Source organism: Grammomys surdaster, unplaced genomic scaffold (genome assembly GCF_004785775.1).
Source record: "Grammomys surdaster isolate TR1022 unplaced genomic scaffold, NIH_TR_1.0 188, whole genome shotgun sequence".
Lineage (NCBI taxonomy): Eukaryota > Metazoa > Chordata > Mammalia > Rodentia > Muridae > Grammomys > Grammomys surdaster.
Window position 1 is genome coordinate 714853 of NW_021604633.1, and position 6363 is coordinate 721215.

The 6363-nt window shown below is 42.7% G+C and overlaps 1 long non-coding RNA gene across 1 annotated transcript in view; it reads left to right on the forward strand.

Annotated features, from left to right (window-relative positions):
• LOC114622384 overlaps positions 1-3867 on the forward strand; it is a 21742-nt gene extending 17875 nt beyond the window's left edge. The window contains exon 4 of the long non-coding RNA XR_003711586.1: positions 3718-3867. This is a non-coding gene — a long non-coding RNA (uncharacterized LOC114622384). The remainder of the gene's footprint in view (positions 1-3717) is intronic.
• Positions 3868-6363: the final 2496 nt, after the last annotated feature.

Below are 6363 nucleotides of genomic sequence, written 5' to 3' on the forward strand. Positions count from 1 at the left end.
GTGTACAGAACATTTTGGCTAGGTTGGCTGTCCAGCAAGCTCTTGGGATCCTTATGCCTCCCATCCACAGTGCTGGGTTTTCCATCCTGTTGCCCCCCCCTTTTTTTTTTACATAGCCACAGCCTGTTCTAATTCAGATCCTCTTGCTTAAAGAACAAGAACTCCTACAGAGTCATCTTCTCAGCCCTTCTTTTTGTACTTTAAATGTAGTTTTTATGTGAATAGTAGTTATTGTTTATAATAAAATTCTTTGGTTGAGACAGGTTCATGTCATGTCATCTGTGATGGCCCTGGACTCCTGAGTTCAAGTGATGCTCTCCCCTCAGCCGCCCGGACAACTGGGGCTGTTAGAGGAATTGTTATAGTGGGAACCTGGGCTAAGCTCACCCACCTATGCTACACACATCAATTAAATAGATGCATAGCAGTAGAAAGCAGAGAAAGGGCATTATTTAATGCGACCATATCAGGAAGAGGAACAAACAAGAAGGCTTAATGACCCCCACCAAGTCCATCCTTTGGGTTCTGACATAAGGCTTAGGTTTAGACGGCAAGAAGTATACATAATTAAGCAGTCCTGGCCAAGGTGTGGTCAACATTGTCTAGGCTTTAGTCTTTCTTGCAAAATGGTCTGACAAGTTATCTTGTAAAGTATCGTTCTGAGAGACAGGTTCCTCCTCTGGCTGGCATCAGGTTTTTAACCTGTTCCTTCCTGTGGGATGGGGAACTTCAGATTCTTGAGATTTATTGTCTCAATACCTGCAGGGAGGGGTACAGGAGTATCTTTAGAATATTTTCATTTCTTCCAGGATTGCACATGCCCTCCTTGTCTACTAGGGGAATTTATTTTCTAAGATACTCAAGACATGTGTGTATTTATACAAAAATTAAGGAACAAACTGGTTTTTTCACGGGGATCCTTGGTGGCTACTTTACTGTTTGATGGTTGTGTCATCTGTGTACCGTGAGATGATGAGACTGGAACATGGGCTACGGATAATGGCTTCCATTGCTGCTGCTGTTGGAGTTACATGCTTTTCACTTATGATGTCACGTACTGACATGGCGTATGGTTCTCTCCAGGAAACTCTATGATACAATGGGTCAATGCTAGGTTGAGTTGCCACAGTGATGCCAAGTGGTGCTGCCTCTTTAATCACATTTCAATCTAAACAAAACCATGTTTGCCTGACTTGGGTTGCTCCCAAGTGTGCCAGCCTTCTATGGAACTTCACCTCAGTCACCATATTGTTTCAGATGACATTAACTAGTGCTTGAATTAATTTCAAGTGTATTTTTCAAGCTGTCTATAAGAAGTTCTGTAGTGTTGTATTATTTTATTAGGTTCTGGCACTGTACAGAATTTATCTTTCCCCAAATTTATGTAATTTGATAGAGAGATTTAATATTTAAGTGTTTCAAATGACACTTCAAATTAAAAAATGCAGCTCAGAGCTTGCTTGAAAACCACCTGCTATATCATATGTTGTAGTGCTTGCAATTTGACTTTCTCTACATTAGAAAGAGAGAATTTGGTGGCTTGAATGAGAATGTTACCTATAGGGTCATGTGTTTGAATACTTGGTCCTTAGCTGGTGGAACTGTTTAGGAAGAATTACAAGGTATGTCCTTATTGGAGGAAGTATGTCATTAGGGGTGAGCTTTCAGGTTTCAAATGTCCATACCATTTCCAGATTCCATCTGTGCCTCTGATGCTCAGTCACTGTTCTATCTCTGACTCTGTCTCTCTCTCTCTCTGTGTGTGTGTATGTGTCTCTGTCTGTCTGTCTGTCTGTCTGTCTGTCTCATGCTTGCATCTCAAGAGTAAGTTCTCAATTACTGCCCAAGCACCATGCCTTCCTGCCTGCTGCTATACTTCCTACCATGATAGTCACAGACTCTAACCCTCTGGGACTGTTAGCCCCAAATGGTTTCTTCAGTAAATGGTCTTGGTCATGATGTTTGAGATATCTCTGTCATACATTTTAACATAGTCTACTAGCCCAAGAATGAGCGAAACAGACACACAGGCCATGGGTCCAAGATTAGTGACCAAATGAATAGCCTATAGAAACAACGTTTAAAACCTGTAATTTATTCTGGTTAATTGTTTCATTCAATTTCCATCTCTTGTGGCAGGGAGGCATGGTGGTAGAAGTCCATGGCTTTAGGGCTGTTCCATGAAGCATCTTATATGATGTCAGGACCAGAATGTAGGATAGGACCCTAAGTTGGACCAGTTGTAACCCTCAGAGAACACATCCATGCCAGCCAACCATCCTGGCCCCACTTCCTAAACATTCCACAACTTCCCATAATAGTACCAGCAGATGGAGACCTGGCTTTTAAAGGCAAGAGCCTGTGGGGGACATTTCACAGTCAAACCTCAACAGGTAACTCAACAGGTAGCCGTAGGCAGAAACAAGCCAGAGCACGCACATTTGTGCAACTGGTAACTCAGTAGAATCTTTGTCTAGCATGCAAGAAAGCCTGGATTTGATCCCAGCAGCACATAAAGTTGGCTATAATGGTGCATACCTGTAACCCAAGCACTTGGGAGGTAGGGACAGGAGGCCAGATATTCAAGGACACACTCAGCTACAGAGCCAGTTCAAGGCCAGCCTGGGATATAGGAGATCCTGCTTCCAAAAAACTAGAAAACCCAGAATACCTTAGAAAGGAACATCATCCTGCAAATGAAATAGTATGCAGGAGCATCCTGCAGTGGGGTGGCCCTTGGACAACCTGGTCCTGATTGTTGCATCTCCAACCATCCTCGCACTTCCTGCAGGCTCCGGATTGGCACCCACTATGGATGCTGTTCGTTGAATTGATGGATCATTTAATTTTTCACTAATTGTGCCAACAAGGAAATAGAGCATCTACTCCCTCGTAGCTCTTGCTCACAATGCACCAAAACATAGCAGAGCATGGGAAATGAATGTCACACAGCAGAAGACCCTTCCCTGACCCGGCTCTATTCTGTAGTCTAATGTCATAAGCCAGTTTTGAAGAAGCCATTCTCAAGCCTCCTGGTAAATATATCTTCCTTTAACTATGTGTGAAATAGATTTAGAATATTCAAAAGGCCCAAATATTCTCAGAATTAGAGAACAAGGCAATGCTGCCATGTCCCTTTCCCGCCAAAGGGATGACTATAACACATAGGTTTTATCTGAAAGTGATTTTAGTATTTTTGTTGTTGTTTAGACACAAGATGATCTCATAAAGATTTAGAATTTCTGAGGACATATTTTTAGTTTTTAAGATTTATTTTTATTTGTATAGATGTATGAATGTATGTACGTGTGTGTGTGAGCTCTCTGACATGGGTCTTGGAACTGAACTTGGGTCCTCTGGAAGAGCAGCAAGTACCTCTAAACACTGGACCATGTCTCCAGGCCCCAAACATGAAAATCTCCCCAGTATTCCCATAGGCAGAACTACTGTTCAGACATGTTGGTAGCTAGATAGATGGATAGGACACATTCACATATGTAGTATGTAACTATAGTATAATTTTCTTTCATCTCTATATTTCCAATATATTTAATTATTGTTAGAAAAACGATTCATGATATTTTAAATATAACTGTATATCTTATTTTTATCAACAGTATGATATTAAATTATTTATTCATACTAGTGATTGTTTTAATGTAAAAAAAAAATCCCTTTTGGTGAAGACTGATAAGCCTTTGCCTCTTCTACCCACAGAAGCATCATGCATGGATATGAAGGATTCCCCAGATCAACTTGCTGTGTTAAAAGTAAAATACTTGGCAGACTCTGGCCAGCCGTCAGCTTCGTGCTCAGCCTTTTCATTCCAAACCAGAAAGAGTTCACACATGAGCTACCACCGGGAACACAGGCTAGTCTGAGTGGGGAAGCTGTCCTCCTGGGTCACCTGTTCTTTTAAAAAACCACATACCCAAAGTGCATCTAGAGGTGCCTGTTGGGCAAGGGGGGAGCATGTCTGTATTCTAGTGGACATGGCCACAGAACCTCCGAGGAGAACACTGGAAGCAGAGAGTGGACGTGGGAGACTAACTTATATGTGAAAAATCACACAGCCACAAAACTGTTATTTTAAATTAAGCACATAGAATCTATTCTTGCTTTGCAAAGTACATTTCCTTCACATATATTGTAGAAACCCTTGCAACATAGAAGGCAAGCCTATATGAATATAGTGGGTATGGATTTTTAACACTAATTTTAAGGAATGAATATTGCCTCAAATTCATAAGTGTAATTCACTCACTTGAGAGCAGAGTAGGTGGGCATGTGTATGGATGCATAGATTCACTGATGGATACTTGCTGTCTAGACCTCCCGTCCTGGTGAGCCAAGACTCCACCTTCTTGGGCCTCTGGGCTTTTCTCTGTAATAAGCTCTGTCCCTACTAGTTCAGGGACACAAATTTAGTCTCAGAGCTGTTTGCAGACAGACTTTAAAAAGCTGTCCCTGGAATATATTTCTGCCAATAGTTTTGTATGACAAGCCCAGGATGAGAAAATCGCTCTATTCTTAAAATGCAACTGTCAGTGTATTAGGAAGAAGGAAAGCTGACTACCAGAAAGAAAACTGAGCTGTCACACTGTGGGGGCTTTTAGAAGGGCTGTCTTGGGGCACAGCAGACAGTGGGGCTAGTGTGGCACCATAGTGGGCTCCTACCTTTGGCTTCAGATGAGGAAGAATAAAACTGGTTGCTTATTTAAATATTGTATATGATTGTTCCTTTTGGAAAAGTGGAGTCGTTAGTAAGGATTATTCAGGACAGAGGTTATTTAATAAAAGACAGAAGCATGAAGAACAAGTGATGGCTGCTGAGCTGGGTGGCTAGTGCTTAGTTGGTTGGGTGAAAATTGGCATCTTGCAAAGTCTGAGTATATGTTTAAAATTTTAAAAGGTACTTAGCAACCTGGTGCTGTCAGTCACCCATGTAGAGAGCAAGATGCAGGTGAAAGGAGCCCTGTTTTGTGGAGTGCTGGATCTGTGCCTCCCAGTGCTGGCTGTCCAACAGGAGGTGAGACCAGCTCTGCTGAGTCCCAAGCTGGAGGTTTGGCTCCGGACCCAGTGCCTGTGAAGAGTGCCGAGGAGAGGATAATTTATGGTGTGTGCTTTGAGATTCCCTTAAATAGAAAAGAGCAGCCGGTCCCTACTTCCCAGAAGTCTACTGTCTTCCGTGTTTCTTGTTGACTACGTGGAGAAACACAGACCTTTGAAAACTAGCCAGAAGAGCTTTGGGCTCAAAGCATAATGCTCAGATGTGGCTGAGACTCTGTCTCCTCCAGAAGCTTGTTCACTGCTTAGGATGACTATGAGGCTATAGTAACATCAGAAGCAGAGACTGAGTGAATGGCCAACCAATAAATGACCCAACTTGGGACCCATCCCATGTGCAAACAGCAATTCCTAGCATTATTGATGATCCTTTGTTATGCTTGCAGACAGGAGCATGTCCCAGCAGCTGATTCAGACACATACAGACACCCACAACCAAACAGTGGAGGAATGAGAGGAAGGATTGCAGGCCTGAAGGGGATGGAAATTCCACAAGAAGACCAACAGAGTTAGCTGACCTGGACTTTTGGGGCTCTCAGGGTCTGAACTACCAACCACCAACAACCAAGGAGTGTACATGGGCTTGACCTAGGCTTCACTGCTCATGTGTGTCAGATGTGCAGCTTGGTCTTCATGTGGGTCCTGAGCAACTGGAAAGAAGGCTATTCCAGGGGCTGTTGCCTGTGTGTTGGATGTGTTCTACTGGCTGGGCTGCTTTGTTGGGCTTGGGGTAGGGTGGGATGGGTTCCTGACCTCACAGAGACTTGAAATCCCAAAGTGGGGGAATGGCTGGAGGCCCCACCATCTCAGAGAGATAGGAATGGGAGAGAGATTGTGTGTGTGTGTGTGTGTGTGTGTGTGTGTGTGTGTCCTAGAGGGGGACAGTGAGCAGGATGTAAAGTGAATGAGTAAAATAAAATAATAAAATAAAACAAAATCTTCTTATAAACCTCAGGGAACAATTCGCTTTGCAATACAATTTAAATAATTGCATATACGCAATTTTAATTCTAAACAGAGCATTGTATCAAATATTACCTTTGAATAAACTGAAATTGATTAATTCCTCAGTGTATACTAAAGGGATATTTCAAAGGCCAAATGAAGATCTGAAAGCCAAGTATGTGCAGTAGATTAACATCCCTGTGGTGGTTTGCATGTGAACTGTACTCCTACTGGCTCAGGCGTTCACACATTTGGTCCTTAGCTAGTGTCACTGTTTGGCAAGGTGGTAGAAGTTTTAGGAAGTGGAGCCTTGTTGGAAGAAGTGTATTAGGTGCAGACCTCTCTGCTTCT